The sequence below is a fragment of the Pleurodeles waltl genome, unplaced genomic scaffold (assembly GCF_031143425.1).
Source record: "Pleurodeles waltl isolate 20211129_DDA unplaced genomic scaffold, aPleWal1.hap1.20221129 scaffold_70, whole genome shotgun sequence".
Lineage (NCBI taxonomy): Eukaryota > Metazoa > Chordata > Amphibia > Caudata > Salamandridae > Pleurodeles > Pleurodeles waltl.
In genome coordinates this window covers 1,592,500-1,610,781 of record NW_027150391.1, presented here as the reverse complement: position 1 = coordinate 1,610,781, position 18,282 = coordinate 1,592,500, and the positions used below count along the sequence as shown (strand labels likewise).

Sequence of the window (18,282 nt, the reverse complement as noted above, 5' to 3'; positions counted from 1 at the left end):
CATCTTTACAAGGTGGCGCAAACTGGGTTTGCGCCACCTTGTAAACCCTTTGCGTCACATCATTCATAATATATGCATGATCTATGCAAAGGGGGCGTTCCCTCATTAGGGGGCGCTAAACATGGCGCAATGGAATATACAGGATTCCATTGTGCCATTTCTAGCGCCATTTTTAACGCCTGCTTAAGCAGGTATTGAAATGAGGCTCCCATTGATTTCAAAGGGCCTGTTAACACTATACTGGATTAGCGTCATTTGTTTTACGCAAGCCAGTATAGCATTACAACAGCCTTAAAACTGAGGCCCCTAACATGGGCCATGGTGCACCGTATTGTAAATACAGCGCTACCATGGTGGCGTTAGGGGACGCAAGGGGGCTGCAAGAAAAGTGGCGTATCATTAGTGATGTGCCATTTTCTTGTAAATATGGTCAATTGTAGCTTGCATCGGTTCTCCTTGGCGCCAGTAGAGTTAATTGGCTAAAGGTTTAGTGACCAATTACAGCTCCGAGTCAACTTCTGGTACTTCTTTGTGTGTTTTCAAAATAAGTTTCAACAAGAACTGAGTTCCTTCCTGAGCGCACAACTCTGTTTTACTTGAAAAAAAGTAAGATATTCCTTTCAACAATGTTGCATATGAAAAAACTCCACATGAAAATGTTTTTGGGGAGGTGCCTGTCCGCCCAGTGAGTCTCATAAGAAACAATGTTGCCGTGACTTTCATAGGCGCCAGTGGTGTAGGGGTATCATGCAAGATTCCCATTCTTGCGACCCGGGTTCGATTCCCGGCTGGCGCACGTAATTTTTTCGCTGTCACATCAACACGGATTTTTAAATCTCTCTTATTTTATGGGATATTTTGCAAATGGAAAACACATTAAAAAATAACAAGAACGCTATAAAAGGTCCTCTGAAGTCGCTGCTTATCGTGTGTCTGACTTTACGAAGTGTACTCTGAGTAGATCTGGTGTGGGTGGCTGATACTGCCATGCACGCTTAGCTTATCGAGGACTGGGGGCTTTTAATGTTCATGTGATTTTAAACTTTTTAACCTGCGACCTCATTTTTTTTTACTAAATATTTAGTTTAGTTTTTTTTTTTTTAAATTAAACGTGTTTGGGATTTTTAACGCCCTTTAGAAGTAAGTTACAACAATTATTTAATTTGATTTTTCTACCACTTCATAGTAAACGTTTGCATGAAGCTGGCGCCCTGAAGCATGTTTCAACACAGTACACGTCACTGTTAGAGAATTAATTTTGAACGAAAACAAGACTGCAAGTTCCAGGGGTCAGGCTTGTGAGACCCCGGGAATAGCTTCCGGTGCACATTTTAACCCACAGCGGAGGCTCGCCCCGGATGCGGAGAGCAGGGGCCTTAGTGGGACTGATATAGACTTGAAAATTCTGCAAAACAAAAATGGTCCCGTAGGTGTTCCTCGCCGACAGCCACCAGGAGGCGCTACGCCTTATTTCCCGGACTCAAAAGACAAAACGAAATATTATTTGTTTCAGATAAAATAAGCTCACTTCTTGCGTTTATCGTGGGTACAGTGAGTAAAAAGATAGCAGTGAGATAATTAAGCAACAAATAACATTAGTAGGTGGGCAAGAATAAAATATCTCTACCAGAAGTGGGGTTCGAACCCACGCGGACACATGTCCATTGGATCTTAAGTCCAACGCCTTAACCACTCGGCCATCCTGGTATCCATGATATGGACGTACTCAGTCTCTATGACAACTGACATACAAATGTGCCCACACCACAGGACATACTTATAGAAACACATTTCTCACGCATGGTAGATCCACGGAGATGTTGATGACAGGACAGCAGTCGTTTCACAAACTAAAGCTGGAACCAGTCACTGAGCGGCGTTTCACTGTGTGAGTCACGACGGAATGCAACAGTGAGTGCATTTTCACTCCAGCGCTGCCCCCACGTGCAAGCACGGTCTGTCCCCAGCGCTTCCCCTGAAGCCTGCCCCTCAAGGCGCCTGCGAGACCCTGTGCAATCTGATAACTACTGCAACGAAGAGTGCGCGCTTTATCGCACATGGTAATTAGCAGGTGCAAAGAAACATAGCGCTTGCAACTAGACCTGAGATGTAGGAGAGCAGGGAGGGGGTGGGGCGCTGGGGGAGGGAGGAGCCTGGAGCCTGCCTCACCACCAGTGACTCCCACATTTTCACCGTATGCTGGGGTGACGCAAAGTGTAACCGGGAAATCACTGGTAGCAGTGAGCACAATTTTTTTTATTTTTATGAAATGTGCGGGGCCAGACAGAAAACAAAGCTCAACCCTGGCAAACATGTTTAAAGCAGCTCCTCACTGCAGGGTGTGAAGACTAGACAGATTCCATGGGGGGCAAAGTTGCTTCATGGCAGCCCATCCAGCTCTAAAAGCACCCCTCAAGCATGCAGTGGGTAAACGCCAGGATAGCAGAAAGGACAAAGGCCCGAATTTAATGAAAAGTAGCACTGCAACCAGTGCATCGACTCTTTTCTTGCGCCCCATAGCGCCCCCCACCACAACCGTGTATGCAAAATATTTCATATATACAGCGCACCGTGGTGCAGGGTAGTGGCAATAGCGTCAACATTTTTGATGCTATTGAAGTACTGTGCAGGATTAACACCAAAATGTTGGAGCTAATCCTGCAGAGTACTTAGGGACCCATTGAAAACAATTGTATGCCCCCTTTTAACGCCTGCTCTGTGCAGGCGTTAAAAATAGCCGCTAAAAATGGTGCAGTGGAATCTCTTAGATTCCACTGCACCATTTCTGCGGTCCCCCTAACGGGGGAATGCCCCCTTGCATACATTATGCCTGGCGCAGGCATAATGTGGTGCAAGGGGTTACAAAGTGGTGCAATGCATGCATTGTGCCACTCTGTAAATATGGTGCTAATGTGGCACAAGGAGGCGCTAGGACCTCTTAAATCTGGGCCAAGATGTGTGACCTTCAACCCATCTAACCATGTGGTGGAAAGGCAAGATCAGAGACTAATGTGGATACAACTGTGCTTTAGTCGTTCCCCTTCCACTATAATATGAATAGTCGTAGAGATGGACTAAAGGGTTTAGTCTTATCTCCATTTCTGGCCTGTCCATTTTCTGAGTAGCCTCGTAAATGTGTGTGTGTGTGTGTACATATATATATATGTACACACACACACATTACCTCATGGCGTTTGCCACTAGGTAGTTATAGTTAGGACCTAGTTTCTATAGAAAAAGCATTTTTTTACTTGTATCTTTGACACTGGTTGATGAAACTTCACAATATTTTCCCAAAAAATAGACACTCACCTCAGCTGCTGTCTAGAAAGTTTCAGGGTGATCCGTCAAGCGGGGGCAGAGAAAAAGGGGCGGTCCCAAAACACCTTTTCCCCATGCATTTTTCCATAAGGATTTTGAGCAGCAATAGTATATCCGTTTAGTAGTTTCTGAGAAATTGAAGAAAATCCAATTCCTGAACCTTGGCACACAGACCAATTTGACCGATGAGGACCGTAGGCTACTCTGAGGCCTGTAGTGGCTGAATTTCCTTTGTAGCAGCACAGGACCCGGCCTTATAGGCCACAGACAATGATTTAAAAACAATTCTCTCTCTGACTGGAAGCCAATGTAGCTCTCTCAGGGCACTTGAAGCAGAGTCATATCTTGATTTGTTCAATGCACATTTTGATGCTTTTGTTTGAACCCTATATAACCTCCTGATTAAGTACTCTGATGCTCCCAGTAGGACTGCATTGCTATAGTCAATTCTACTAAGACAGTGCATTGTACCACTCATTTTCTGACTGTCTGGGGTAGTAGTGGAGCTTATTTTTCTAAGACTTCTCTGCAGTCCAAACTATGTGGCTGCATTTTGTTGATATGGGTTTCCATGGATTATTTCTCATCCACATATAGTCCCAAATTTCATACTGTCTGAGCTGTTTTAAGATTCTCTGAGCTTATCTAGGGTCAGAAATTACTCAGGAGCAGATAAGGCTTTTTGAAGGGAGAGCAGCATAAGAACTCTGTTTTACCTCCATTAAACTTTAGTGAGTTCTTCCTAAGCCGACTAGCCATCTCTTTTAGGCAAGTGTGAGGTCATTCTATCGGGGTATGGCTGTTTTTTGCCTAAGGACAGAATTAACTGCGAATTATACCCATAGTTTACAAACGAGATCCCATGATATTTAATTAGAATTTAATCCACACCAAGAAGGTTCCTTTCACCCCTATCTCTTTTAGTCTGAGGATTAGTGTAGTTGGTTAATAGTATCAAATGAAGCTGACAGATCTAATGGTATCAGAGCTGCAACTTGACCTCTGTCAGCCATCACCCTCAGTTCATCCAAGGCCACAATCAACACTGTTTCTGTGCCAAGTGCTGGTCTGAAGCCTGTTTCTTCATTCTCCAAAATATTATGTTTTCCAGATAGCTAGATAATTTATTGCTGACATACTTCTCCACAACTTTTACTAGATAAGGAAGCAGAGAAATTGGGCGATAGTTACTGCGGTCGTTCACGTCCGCCATTGGCTTCTTCAGCAGTGGTGTAACTAAGGCTTTCTTCCAGACAGATGGTTCTTTGCTAGTAGACAGAGACTGAGTGCACACTTTTAATAAACCTGCCTATTAACTTTCCGTAATTGAATTTGGTAGGCGCATAAGTAACTCTTTACTTGAGTAGGCGGTTCTGTGCCGTTGCCTCTTCGTTCCTGAATCTGGACCGGCAGCATGAATGGCGCTGGGCATGGATGGTTTGCAGATGGGTGTAGAGGGGCTTTGTGAGAAAGTAGCCTCTTTCTAGCCTTGTTACCCCCACTTTTGGCCTATTTGTGAGTGTATGTCAGGGTGTTTTCACTGCCTCACTGGGATCCTGCTTGCCAGGGCCCAGTGCTCATAGTGAAAACCCTATGTTTTCAGTATGTTTGTTATGTGTCACTGGGACCCTGCTAGTCAGGACCCCAGTGCTCATAAGTTTGTGGCCTATATGTATGTGTTCCCTGTGTGGTGCCTAACTGTCTCACTGAGGCTCTGCTATCCAGAACCTCAGTGGTTATGCTCTCTCATTTCTTTCAAATTGTCACTAACAGGCTAGTGACCAATTTTACCAATTTACATTGGCTTACTGGAACACCCTTATAATTCCCTAGTATATGGTACTGAGGTACCCAGGGTATTGGGGTTCCAGGAGATCCCTATGGGCTGCAGCATTTCTTTTGCCACCCATAGGGAGCTCTGACAATTCTTACACAGGCCTGCCACTGCAGCCTGAGTGAAATAACGTCCACGTTATTTCACAGCCATTTTACACTGCACTTAAGTAACTTATAAGTCACCTATATGTCTAACCTTTACCTGGTAAAGGTTAGGTGCACAGTTACTTAGTGTGTGGGCACCCTGGCACTAGCCAAGGTGCCCCCACATTGTTCAGGGCCAATTCCCCAGACTTTGTGAGTGCGGGGACACCATTACACGTGTGCACTACATATAGGTCACTACCTATATGTAGCTTTACAATGGTAACTCCGAATATGGCCATGTAACATGTCTATGATCATGGAATTGCCCCCTCTATGCCATCCTGGCATGGTTGGCACAATCCCATGATCCCAGTGGTCTGTAGCACAGACCCTGTTACTGCCAAACTGCCTTTCCTGGGGTTTCACTGCAGCTGCTGCTGCTGCCAACCCCTCAGACAGGTTTCTGCCCTCCTGGGGTCCAGCCAGGCTTGGCCCAGGATGGCAGAACAAAGGACTTCCTCTGAGAGAGGGTGTTACACCCTCTCCCTTTGGAAAATGGTGTGAAGGCAGGGGAGGAGTAGCCTCCCCCAGCCTCTGGAAATGCTTTCATGGGCACATTTGGTGCCCATTTCTGCATAAGCCAGTCTACACCGGTTCAGGGACCCCTCAGCCCTGCTCTGGCGCGAAACTGGACAAAGGAAAGGGGAGTGAACACTCCCCTGACCTGTACCTCCCCTGGGAGGTGCCCAGAGCTCCTCCAGTGTGCTCCAGACCTCTGCCATCTTGGAAACAGAGGTGCTGCTGGCACACTGGACTGCTCTGAGTGGCCAGTGCCACCAGGTGACGTCAGAGACTCCTTCTGATAGGCTCCTTCAGGTGTTGCTAGCCTATCCTCTCTCCTAGGTAGCCAAACCCTCTTTTCTGGCTATTTAGGGTCTCTGTCTCTTGGGATTCCTTAGATAACGAATGCAAGAGCTCATCCAAGTTCCTCTGCATCTCTCTCTTCACCTTCTGCCAAGGAATCGACTGCTGACCGCGCTGGAAACCTGCAAAACTGCAACATAGTAGCAAAGACGACTACTGCAACTCTGTAACGCTGATCCAGCCACCTTCTCGACTGCTTTCCTGGTGGTGCATGCTGTGGGGGTAGTCTGCCTCCTCTCTGCACTAGAAGCTCCGAAGAAATCTCCCGTGGGTCGACGGAATCTTCCCCCTGCAACCGCAGGCACCAAAGAACTGCATCACCGGTACCTTGGGTCTCCTCTCAGCACGACGAGCGAGGTCCCTTGAATCCAGCAACTCTGTCCAAGTGACTCCCACAGTCCAGTGACTCTTCAGTCCAAGTTTGGTGGAGGTAAGTCCTTGCCTCCCCACGCCAGACTGCATTGCTGGGAACCGCGACTTTTGCAGCTACTCCGGCCTCCGTGCACTTCCGGCGGAAATCCTTTGTGCACAGTCCAGCCTGGGTCCACGGCACTCTAACCTGCATTGCACGACCTCCTAAGTTGTTCTCCGGCGATGTGGGACTCCTTTGTGCGACTTCGGGTGAGCACTGTTTCACGCATCCTTGTAGTGCCTGTTTCTGGCACTTCTGCGGGTGCTGCCTGCTGCTGAGAGGGCTCCTTGCCTTGCTCGACGCCCCCTCTGTCCCCTGACGCAATTGGCGACATCCTGGTCCCTCCTGGGCCACAGCAGCATCCAAAAACCATTACCGCACGATTTGCAGCTAGCAAGGCTTGTTGGCGGTCTTTTGGCGGGAAAATACTTCTGCACGACTCTCCACGGCGTGACGGATCCGTCCTCCAAAGGGGAAGTCTCTAGCCCTTGTCGTTCTTGCAGAAACCTACGCTTCTACTGTCCAGTAGCAGCATCTTTGCACCCACAGCTGGCATTTCCTGGGCATCTGCCCATCTCCGACTTGCTTGTGACTTTTGGACTTGGTCCCCTTGTTCCACAGGTACCCTCGACTGGAAATCCATCGTTGTTGCATTGCTGGTTTGTGTCTTTCCTGCAGAATTCCCCTATCACGACTTCTATGTCCTTTGGGGAACTTTAGTGCACTTTGCACTCACTTTTCAGGGTCTTGGGGTGGGCTATTTTTCTAACCCGTACTATTTTCTAATAGTCCCAGCGACCCTCTACAAGGTCACATAGGTTTGGGGTCCATTCGTGGTTCGCATTCCACTTTTGGAGTATATGGTTTGTGTTGCCCCTATCCCTATGTGTCTCCATTGCATCCTATTGTAACTATACATTGTTTGCACTGTTTTCTAATACTATTACTGCATATTTTGGTATTGTGTACATATATCTTGTGTATATTTGCTATCCTCATACTGAGGGTACTCACTGAGATACCTTTGGCATATTGTCATAAAAACAAAGTACCTTTATTTTTAGTATATCTGTGTATTGTGTTTTCTTATGATATTGTGCATATGACACTTGTGGTACTGTAGGAGCTTCACTCGTCTCCTAGTTCAGCCTAAGCTGCTCTGCTAAGCTACCATTATCTATCAGCCTATGCTGCTAGACACCCCTCTACACTAATAAGGGATAACTGGGCCTGGTGCAAGGTGCAAGTACCCCTAGGTGCTCACTACAAGCCAGTCCAGCCTCCTACATTGCTTGCCTTTGGTGCACCAACTTGCTTCTTTTAGAGCCCCTCTATTCCCCTCCCCAAACAACTAGACTACTCACTACTATGACCTTAATGGTGGCCATCAAGCAGTTTTGGTTAAACATGAGGTAGCAGCAACACAAAACAAATATTTTAGTTAATACAAGATTCACTTTTTAAAGACAAGTTCCCCCCAAACTCTATGCAAAAATATTTCAGTTCAGGCATTACCGGTATGTAGAGTGCAGTTGTGCCAGCTTGCTTCTTATCTAGGCCCTCCTTTCGCCCCCCCAAAAAAACTAGACCGCTCACTCATATTATGGTAATGGTGGGCGGCAAGCGGTTTTGGTTAAAAACGAGGTAGTAGCAACACAAAACATATATTTTCAATAAAAAAAAAGATTCAATTAAAAAAAAAGTCTCCCCAAACTTGCTTAAAAAATATTTCAGTTCAGGCACACATATATTCACATGGCATGGTACTGTTACAACGTTATGTGTACTCTATGATTTTTATGTAGACTAGAGGGGTGTGTTCACTCAAGTGTCTGTGTTCCTGCAAGTAAACCACATGGGCGAGTCTTTACTTTATTCATCTTATTAATTTGACCATATGATGCTTGTCGCTATGTGTTATGGTGGTTTATATTTTCTCTTTTAGCATAGGCATGACCTTAATTACAGTGTTTTATGCTTCATCAATTATTTTGTGGGGCTTGACCATTGATCTTGTACTTTTTTGATGACATTCATGAACACTGTACTGATGAGCAATGATATATGAGATGCATTCAATTCGTTAAATTGAAAGTTCGTTGACTTTCTTGCAGACTCAGGTTTAACTGTTGCCCTGTTTGTGCTATTTATTTAGAACAGGGGTTTTGATGTACTACTTAACATTGTTAGGGAGTACTAAGATTTGCATGAGGTATTAGGATGATTTCAACATTTATTAATATTAATGTACTTTGCACAGCCACTGTAAGATGGCACCCATATTTGTATATCTTTAAACAGTGAATTCGTTTTGTCCTTCATCAATGTTTATGAACATTTTATGTTTGATCCTCATCTATGTTTTATGCTGCTTACACATTTATGAGGCGGTGGGTGAATTGCCATTTTACTAATGATAAAGGCCCGGCTGGTCTGAAACGCATTGAGGAGAAGCCGCCATTAAGCACTTTTGAGGAACCTCTGCCATGCTTAGGCATATTGTGGCTATCGGATACTGTGTGTTTATGTTGGATGTGTTGCCGGACCCATGCCTGGGCTGCAGTATTGAGCTCAGGAGCATCCGCAAAATTTGGTGTCTTTTTATTTTATTATAGAAGTTTTCATGACTGCTGTAATACCTGGGGTAATTAGCAGTGAATTGAGAAAGAGATGAAAAGATTGCTCTCGCATGCAGGGAGCTACAGTTTTAGCAGCTCCTTGCACCCAGGAGCAATTCCGGTTCCCTCAGGAGGCGGGAAGCCAGCTGGGACCACAGGGCCTTGAGCTCCCCCCCCGCACAGGCACCATCTATGAATAGTGGATAGTGGGTGCTCTAGGTACGGCCAGGGCACCCAGGAGGATGTTACCGTGCCCCGGGGAATGAGGTTCCTGGTGCCAAAAGTGACCCAGGGATTGGTGCCATGTGCCCGCTCCCATTTTAAATGAAGTATGTTGCCACAGGGAGGTGGTGGTCCCAGAGGCCTGGGGCCCACCTTATACTTAATAAACTTAGGCTCGGGACGTGGTGGTCCCTGGGTCCGTGTGGACTCCCCTTATACTTAATAAATGTAACCGTGAGGAGGTGGTGGTCCCCAGGGCCCGGGGGTCTGCGCTGACACCCTTATGTTTAATGAATGTAGCCCTAGCGAGGTGGTGGTCCCTGGGGTCTGTGGGTGTCCACGCAACCCACTCTTATATTTCTTTAATGTAGCCCTGAGGAGGTGGTGGTCCCCAAGTCCCAGAGACAGTCCTCATAGCCCCCTAACTATTTTTATTATGTAGCCCTCAGAAGATGGTGGTTCCTGGGATCAGGGCGGCCCGTGCAGCCCCCCTAAATGTATATATTTAGTGTTGCCCCTTTAACCTTCAAAGCCCTGCCTTAGGCAGTGAGTTGCATAGGGTTGATTGCTTCTAAGCAAACACTGTGCATGGCAGGGGTGCGAGGGTATGTGTTTTTTAATGGATTTCACAGTGGCATTTTTCCACATGATGTGGAAAATACCTACATGTGAAGGCTAGTTTAAAAAGACCAGCAGGTGAGTTTTGAGAGAAGGAAACAAAAGTTTCCTGAACTTAGCTGGGCTTAAGGCAGTCTGAAAACAGTTTGTAAAAGCAGCATCAAGAATAGCCTCATTAATTGATGTGAAAGAGTTGAAAATACTCACAGGTTGGATGTTGTGATTTGTCATAGAAAGGTGTTCAGGTGTAGGTATTTCATTCTGCCTGGGTGATATCATGCATGAGTTTAATCTTGTTGAAGGGGAATTTAAATTTATCACATTGATGTTCGGAATGCTGTAAATTAGCTGAGGAAGAAGAAGGAGACTATAATGCTGATTCAATATGCAATAACTCTCAGGACAGAGTAACTGCTTGTGAGGTACAATCAGAGCAGTAGCTTTTCTTTACTTTCCTATTTTAGTTGTATATGTGGCAGGTATGCTGATAAATTCTGTTCTTTATTTGATATCATACACATCACCATTGTCTTTATAGTCTGCAGGGATCCAATTTCAGAGTTTTTATTTTTGGCTGCAACTCAAGGATTTTATATTCTATATAGCTATATCTAAGGAAGTTTTTCTGACTCATTATGTAAACCCACTCTTGGTTCTGCCAAGAAATGAACAGTCCATTCATGTCTTGTCATGTCCCTACTCAATGGAAACCCAAACAACCCCAGAATTATCTGTGTTATGAAGAATGATCTGTGACGTGTAAATTGTGTTCTAAGACACAGTGAGCTCCAGAACCCACATCTGGCATCACCACTGCATTGAGTAAGATTCACTGAGAAGAACAATGTAAGCAGTAGAATGCTTGATGTAATTAGGGCCCCTGATAGTTATTTTAATAATAATTCTAGGCCCTCATTGTTTTGCCTATTGTGCTACAGAGGAGGATTAGTCATATACAAATCAGTCCTTGTCATACTATGGAAAACATAGAAAAATATCAGTGTTTGTTCCTTTAACCCAATTTATCTTCTGGTTTATACATGAAAACACTGCCCATGCCAGACAAAAACTGGCCAGTTGCAACCCTGGAGACGTTGCCTCCATCCTTTGGCCTTTTTAGCCATAGTTAAACACTGTGAAGGTCTAGGATAAAGGCATATTAGTGAGCCAGACTTGCAACATCATTCAATTCTATTTGAGCATGTACCTTCCAGGTGTGCTGCAGAATTGGGAAAATCATTTTATTCTGGCGAAAAGGAGATATTTCTCAGAGCTGTTTACTAAATCTGCATCATGCTAAATTACAAAGGGATGTGCACTCTGAAAGCACCTAAGTCTATACTTTAATAATTATTGTGAGAAAGTTGCATATTACTTGGGGTGGATGGTAGTCGACCAGAAGTAATAATGCCACTATTCTTGTTAGGTCCAGTAAAGGTTTCAGTTATTTACTCCTGAACTCAACCCCTGGAAGCTATGGCACAAAGCCAACAGGCTTAACTTAGGAAAATGTATAATCGCTTACAAGTAACCAAAACATAAAAAAAATAAAAAATGTGACACAATAAAATTCACACTCCAATTCATAAAAATTGAGAATATCTTAATGAACAAAATAACACAAAAGCAACAAAGATCCAATAAGGGGAACTTGATAATTTTTCTTTTTAAGTTTGAATTAAATTTAAAGGCAAAAAGCACACAATAGCTACCATGAGCAACTGGTCACGCAAAACTTTGACAAAAGTAAGGTTTGGAATACGATTCAGATAAAAGGACCAGGCAGGACCCAGTGAAATAGCTATCAGCTATACGTGGGAGCAGGTCCAAGCATAGTGTTCTCCTCACTGGTCACAACAGCAGATGCAGTCCTTCTTTTTTCTTCCACAAGTCCAGCAGTTTTCTGAAGAGGGTGCGAGGGGCCACATTTATGCCCAGTGCCAGCTTGTTTATCTGGGGGTGTAGTGAATCCTAGATCATGACGATTGTTACAAAGATTTGATGACTGGGTTATAATACCAAATTCAAAGTTTCCATTTATTGCCCTTACTTTGGCCTACTGTGCTTGTTCAACATTCTATCTCTTTGTATGTTTTTTAGCTATTGATTTTTTAACACGTTTTTAAATGTGATTTTTACCTAGTTTTTATGCTTTTAGCCCAGAGCACTTTTTAGCATTGGATTCATTCACCTTTGGTGACATCAAATTTATGGCGTCATACTTGTTACAGGCAATGGGGAGGGTGTAGTGAATCCTAGTTTGCTTTAATTAGAAACAGGAGTTAGCTTAGCCTTTGGCTTGCAGACTCGTACCCTACTTAGCTTGCACTGCTTAGGCTCTGTTTTAGCACATTTATTTAATTAAATCTTTTAAAATGGCTGCCTTGTTTTTAGTTAGGCCTATGTTTTAGTTTCAAGTTATCAGTGCCATCGCACTAAGGCGTCAATATCAAGAGACAAAGATAAACAAACTGTAGGTGTTCACATTAGGTACTTTCCCTCTTCACTCCTTTGAGGGAATTGTTTACATAAATTACTATCCCAAGCATGTCTTGTTATCTATTGTTTGGGAACAGACCTACGTCAGGGGTCTGGGCAGATCAGAGTAAATGCACCTCTGTTAGACAGATAGTCAGACGGATTTCGACAAGATGCCATTGTTGCTATCGATGCTGCACATCGCCTTGACGCTGACCCAGTCTTCCTGTCCCTATGGAGTCTGAGCTAGAGACCTCATTCCAAGGTAACAAGGGTTGGGGGGCTCTTCTCATGGACATGGCATTGGCAGATTAGGTTTAACACGCCTTGCTCTCTTCTAGGTTAGAGATTAGGTTTACATTATTAGGGTACTAAAACATATTAAACATTTCATGTCACTTCATGTAATTGCAAGATAGTGGGGGTCTTTGTGTTAATGACTTGTGTCTTTACCATTCTGATTCTTGCATTATTCATTATCCTAATCATTGCAGCCCATGCAATTTATAGCAGATTATAGCAGATTGTAGTTTTATTGAAATAAAACCTATTGAAACCTTACTGCATCTCCTTCATTGCATGTGTTTGATTGAGACATGTTGTTCATGTGAGAAAGGAGTAATCTCTGTTTAACCACCACACTCCCTCAGAAGTCACACTCTTGAGTCCATGCGTAAAGGCTGCCACAAATTGCCTTTTACTGTTTGGGTTTTTGGTGAGGTGCTGCTTGTGAGCCGGGAGGGTTGGGATGACAGTTGCAACTTGTAGGATTGGCATAGTCACCCACAAACATAAGTACTGCCATCCTTAAACCAGCAGTCTTGCCTAGAGCAAGAGTCCATCTACGACGGGAGGTGGGGGGCGTAAACTCCTGGCCACTCCATAATACATGTGGTAAAGGTTCCCAGGCATGACTCTACCCTCTTCAGCTGCAGTTCCTGTGTGTTTTACTGTGAACTATCCCACAGTGCACCTCTCTGTCTAAAATCTGTTCTTCTGCTGTGTTGAACCTCTTGTACCGATCCGGAGGTGTGGCTATGATAATGTGCAAATCTCATGTGGTCACTCCAAACCAGTTCTGAGGGCAGCTCCCCCCCTACCCCAGTTGGTGCCTAACTTACTAGCAGGATAACTGAGGGGGCAGACCTAGGTGTGAGCTACATTTCCTTGATCATTCAAAGATTAGTCACCAACACTGTACACAAGTTCTTTGAAGAGGTGTTTTTGACTCCTGCCATAATTGTTAGTGATAACAGTGTACAATTCATGTCACACAAAATGAAAAAAACCTAGATGAATGTTGAATTTTGCTTAGAACCACGTCACTGTACAATCCCAGCGGAAACGGTATGTTGGAACATTTTGATAGAGTTTTTAGGGTTCCATTCCATTGGCATGTAGGAATGATATCCAATGGGAAGTGCAAGTTGTGAAAACCTTGTGGTCTTACAGAATTACAGAAATCAATCCCACTAGATGTTCTCCTTTTGAGCTAATGAGGGGGAGGAGATCTAGATCAAAATGGAATCTGGATTGGTTAATGTCTTCCAGCAATGTAGAATGGTCATCTAAGAAGGTTAAGGAAAACCTTATGCAAAAACATGATAAATACAAAAAAAATATACAATGAAAAATATGGAATTAAACAGGCAAACATTAAAGTTCAACAGTGGGTAAGATTGAAAAATCTTGGAACAATCTCTAAAGGTGATAGTGCAGTTTTGGATCCTCAACAGATCGCGGGTGTCATGAAGAACTCAGTACTGATGAAAGATGGAAGATGCTGGAATGGCAAAAGAGTGGCACCTTGTTCTGAAGGAAATTTCAACACTTCTGGAAGGATGGATGATAGGACCCACAGATGACTTTGTGTGAATGATGATCCAGAGCAAGGGGGTGATGTGTCGTTCCGAGGCGTTAACCACAGAGAACGGGAAGATGAGAGTTCTAGAGGAAATGTAGTAATAACTAATGAGAGTTCAAAACGTTCGAGAGACTGTTTTGAGTAGGAATGTGGAAGAGAGATCAAGAAGAGTTACAAGACGTCCCAAAGTATAAATGATGTCAATACAGTCATCTAGGGTTATTAGATATATATTTTAAATGATGTTGTGTTACACATTGTATAGAACAATTAGATAGGTCTATATTACATAGTGTCATAAATTCTACATGGTAGACAGCAGTAGTATTGTAAATATTATATTTTATTATAGGAAAGTATTTTTTTCTATTATGAGGAGGGAGGTGTCTAGTGTTTGACGTCTGTCAAAAAAGCGTATTAATGTCATAGGCAGGCAATGGAAGGTTGCTATAGAGTTAGGATGAGTATGTAATAGATCGACGGTTGGAAGTCAGCTGAGTAGAGGCAGAGCGCTGTGCCTCTGCCTACTCATAATAAACTTACCTTGAAACCTCCTCATGTGTAGAGTCTTCACTACACTCCCTTTCTTTGTTAACCTCGTTTTGATGACCTTTAGGCCGCTGTACACTGCTAACCAGTGCTAAAGTGTTTGTGCTATCTCCTTCTGACATGGTAAAATTAGACTACACCTAGCTGGCACATTAAGTTTACTAGTAAGTCTGTAGTAAATGGTACTACGTCTACACAAGGCATGTAAATTAAATGATCCTCATGGTCCCGCAGCACTGAGTGTGCAACCCACTAAAATATGTCTCTAGCCTGCCAGTGCAGCATAATACGTATAAGTCTCCCCTAAGGTAGGGTCTAATTGCTCGTAGGGCAGGGTGCATGGTATTTAAAAAGTAGGACATGTGTACTTACGCTTTACATGTCCTTGCAGTAAAAATCTCCTCAAGTCATTTTTAATTTTGATAACGCCTCCCTCCCTGGGTTACCTTATTACATTTAATAAGTGCAGTACTCACTGCAACTGTCCAGCTGACGTACTGCAACTTCGCATGCGTGGACCTGTCTGAGCCCTGCTGGCCTTTGTTGGATTGACTTCCTGATCCCCAAGAGGTGCCTCTGCAGGTCCTGGACCCTTGGCTGCCATAAGTTGAGCTCCTCCCATGAAGAAAGGAGAAATCCTGAAGGTTTAGGCTCTTCACGTTCACGAACAAACCTGTTCGCACCGAGACTTTGCCACCAATGATGACCACCAATGTGAAACTCTAGTGGACTAGACTATTTGCAGTACTGTGTCTGCCAGCGACAACTGGCAATGAAAGATCTACACCTCATGCTACATCAACAGCAGTCTGCGGTGACCGCCAACGTGAAGCTCCAGCAATGACCATCCATGACGCCAGGAAAGCTCTTCGTGCTACAGAACCATGTACAACACTCTACCTGCTCCTCATGGCTTTCTCCACTGTGAACTAAACTCTTTGCACCACACTTGAGAAGGTAATTTTTTCAGCGGAACTAACCTGGTCCCGATATCAGACTTGTGCTCCATCTTGGTCGGCCTGAACTTGTGACTTCCCCATGTGTAGCACAACCAGATGACCACAAGTGGCGCTTTCTGCTTTTAAGACCTTTACTTACTCAAAACTTTGAAAATGCATATCTCTGATTTTACTGAATGGATTTCTGCTGCTATGGTGTCATTGTATTCATTAAAATGTATTCTATTTTTCACAATTGATTTGGGATTTTTATTGTGTTTTGTTTTCAGTTTATTACTGTTTGAGTGCTGCATAAATACTTTACACTTTGCTTCAAAGTTAAGCCTGACTACTTTTGTACCAGTGTACCAGAGAGGTAAGCACAGGCTACTTTAGTGGCTTCTGTTGTTCATCGTGACAAGGATTTTATTTGATGCCTTAGTGGGGTTTGCACCCCTTTTCAACCAATTACCCAATTGCTGATGCTTTGTATGTGACGGTGCCTATAGCACTGTTTTATTATGTGGTACATGTTATTATAAAGTGGTCAGTATGTGATGGGCTGCTCTAGTCCATGCTTTTTTCCTTGAATTCCTGAACTTGAATTCTTGATTATTCCATTATAAACAAGGACTACAAGTCCCAGAATTCAAAGAAACAACCAGGACTGGAGGAGTTCATCATTTGAGGACCTGGTAAACTTGGTAGTTATGTTAAGACCATTGTCACCTGGTGTTATTTTGCTTCTTGAACTGATAATGATGTTCCAATGACACTTCAAGGAAGCAAAGGCTGCATGTGCTTGATCCAAACCACTTTTTGTGTATTTACATTTTTATTTATGCCAAAAACTCGTGCAGATAATTTATCTAGCAACACATCCACTAAGTCTTCCATCTACACACTCAATCATTATTCTGTTCTCTAATCCTACCATGTACATGGCCACCGCTCTCACCCTGCCTTAACCTCGCCATCCAGCCTTTACTCCCAAATATTGTCCTGGACCCTTCCATCCATTCATGCAGTCATCAACCTACACTCTCACTCGAGCATCCATTCATCCACTCATTCTTTCACCTAATCACAGACTCATCCTCATCTTCAACCACTCCAGAACTCTCGGAATAGTAAAGACAGAGCACTTTCTCAAATGCTATTACTGAAGTTTCCGTAGTGTAGTGGTTATCACGTTCGCCTCACACGCGAAAGGTCCCCGGTTCGAAACCGGGCGGAAACACTTTTAGAATAGTTGTCATTGTGACAGTGGGGGATTAATGTAATTTACAATTTATAGTATTTTATTTCTATAGTTGGATTTTTAATCTAGGTAATGCATGGACGCAAAAGTTTGCTGAGCTCACAGATGTAAACTTTGTAACGTGGCGTGTCTAGCAGTGACCAGAAGGCAAGGCAGTGTGTGCAGTCAGTACGTGACATGAAGTCCGTTTAGAATACTTTACAGCTGCTACTAAGGGCTCGGCGTTTGGAGTGGCGAATCCATAATAAGTGTAAAGCAATTTCAAGCAAGAATTGTTGTTTCTTGACGTACTTTGTAAATTATGAAAGTTTCTAAGATTTGCATCAGAACTAACGGATCCCAGTGAGGATATCTTTGTAGTCAACTTTTTTGTTATTGTTTTAAGGTTGTGTTTACGTGTACACATTTCAAATCTTTAAAGTGATTGCGATAGAATTACTAATGGGAAATAGATCAGGTCCGGAGAACACGGTTTGCAAGTAAAATGCGATGAGAATGAACATTCACGGAGCAGCCCCGTTGTCCTTCTCCGGGCTAGGTGCGCCTTCTTAATTAAAAAATAATAACTAAAGTTCGTGATATTTCGGAACGAGAATGAATGGGTCGATAGCACGCACTTAAAAAGAGTCAATGTAGGAAAAAGCAAAGGACACACATAGTGTTTGGGTGACCTCAAGAAGTTCCCCAGCTTCGGTAAATAAAGAAATGTATACAACACAAATCATTAGAACATAGTCTGGAAGTCTTTTTATTGGTTTACAGACTTTAAATTAGTGCCCAAAAAGATGTTCTGACAACAGACTCTTAATGCAAAACGTACTTGGTCCCACCGAGATTTGAACTCGGATCGCTGGATTCAAAGTCCAGAGTGCTAACCATTACACCATGGAACCAGCTGAAGAGCGTTGACACGTACACCAACCTGTACAGAATGGTGTGGGGTTTTCAAGCCTATTATTTTTGTGACAATTCTTGTTGTAACGTTTTAATGTATATTTCTTTAACCCTTTCACCACCTGGAGAAACTGAACATTTTATTTTCTGTCTAAACCGCAATGTCTGCCTATAGGGAGTAATAAGAACTGAGAATTGTGAGCAAGGAAGGAAGATCTGCCCTGCAGGACATATAGTAATAGAATGCTATCTGTGTAAAA

General features: G+C 43.5%; 4 non-coding genes across 4 annotated transcripts; 2 read left to right on the top strand and 2 right to left on the bottom strand.

Annotated features, from left to right (window-relative positions):
- The first annotated feature begins 725 nt into the window (after window positions 1-725).
- Window positions 726-796, top strand: TRNAG-CCC (transfer RNA glycine (anticodon CCC)). The gene has a single exon. It is a non-coding gene; the product is annotated as a tRNA-Gly (tRNA).
- An 828-nt stretch (window positions 797-1,624) lies between these two features.
- Window positions 1,625-1,707, bottom strand: TRNAL-UAA (transfer RNA leucine (anticodon UAA)). Its single transcript has one exon. It is a non-coding gene; the product is annotated as a tRNA-Leu (tRNA).
- A 15,327-nt stretch (window positions 1,708-17,034) lies between these two features.
- Window positions 17,035-17,107, top strand: TRNAV-CAC (transfer RNA valine (anticodon CAC)). Its single transcript has one exon. It is a non-coding gene; the product is annotated as a tRNA-Val (tRNA).
- Window positions 17,108-17,949: 842 nt separating this feature from the next.
- Window positions 17,950-18,021, bottom strand: TRNAQ-UUG (transfer RNA glutamine (anticodon UUG)). The gene has a single exon. It is a non-coding gene; the product is annotated as a tRNA-Gln (tRNA).
- Window positions 18,022-18,282: the final 261 nt, after the last annotated feature.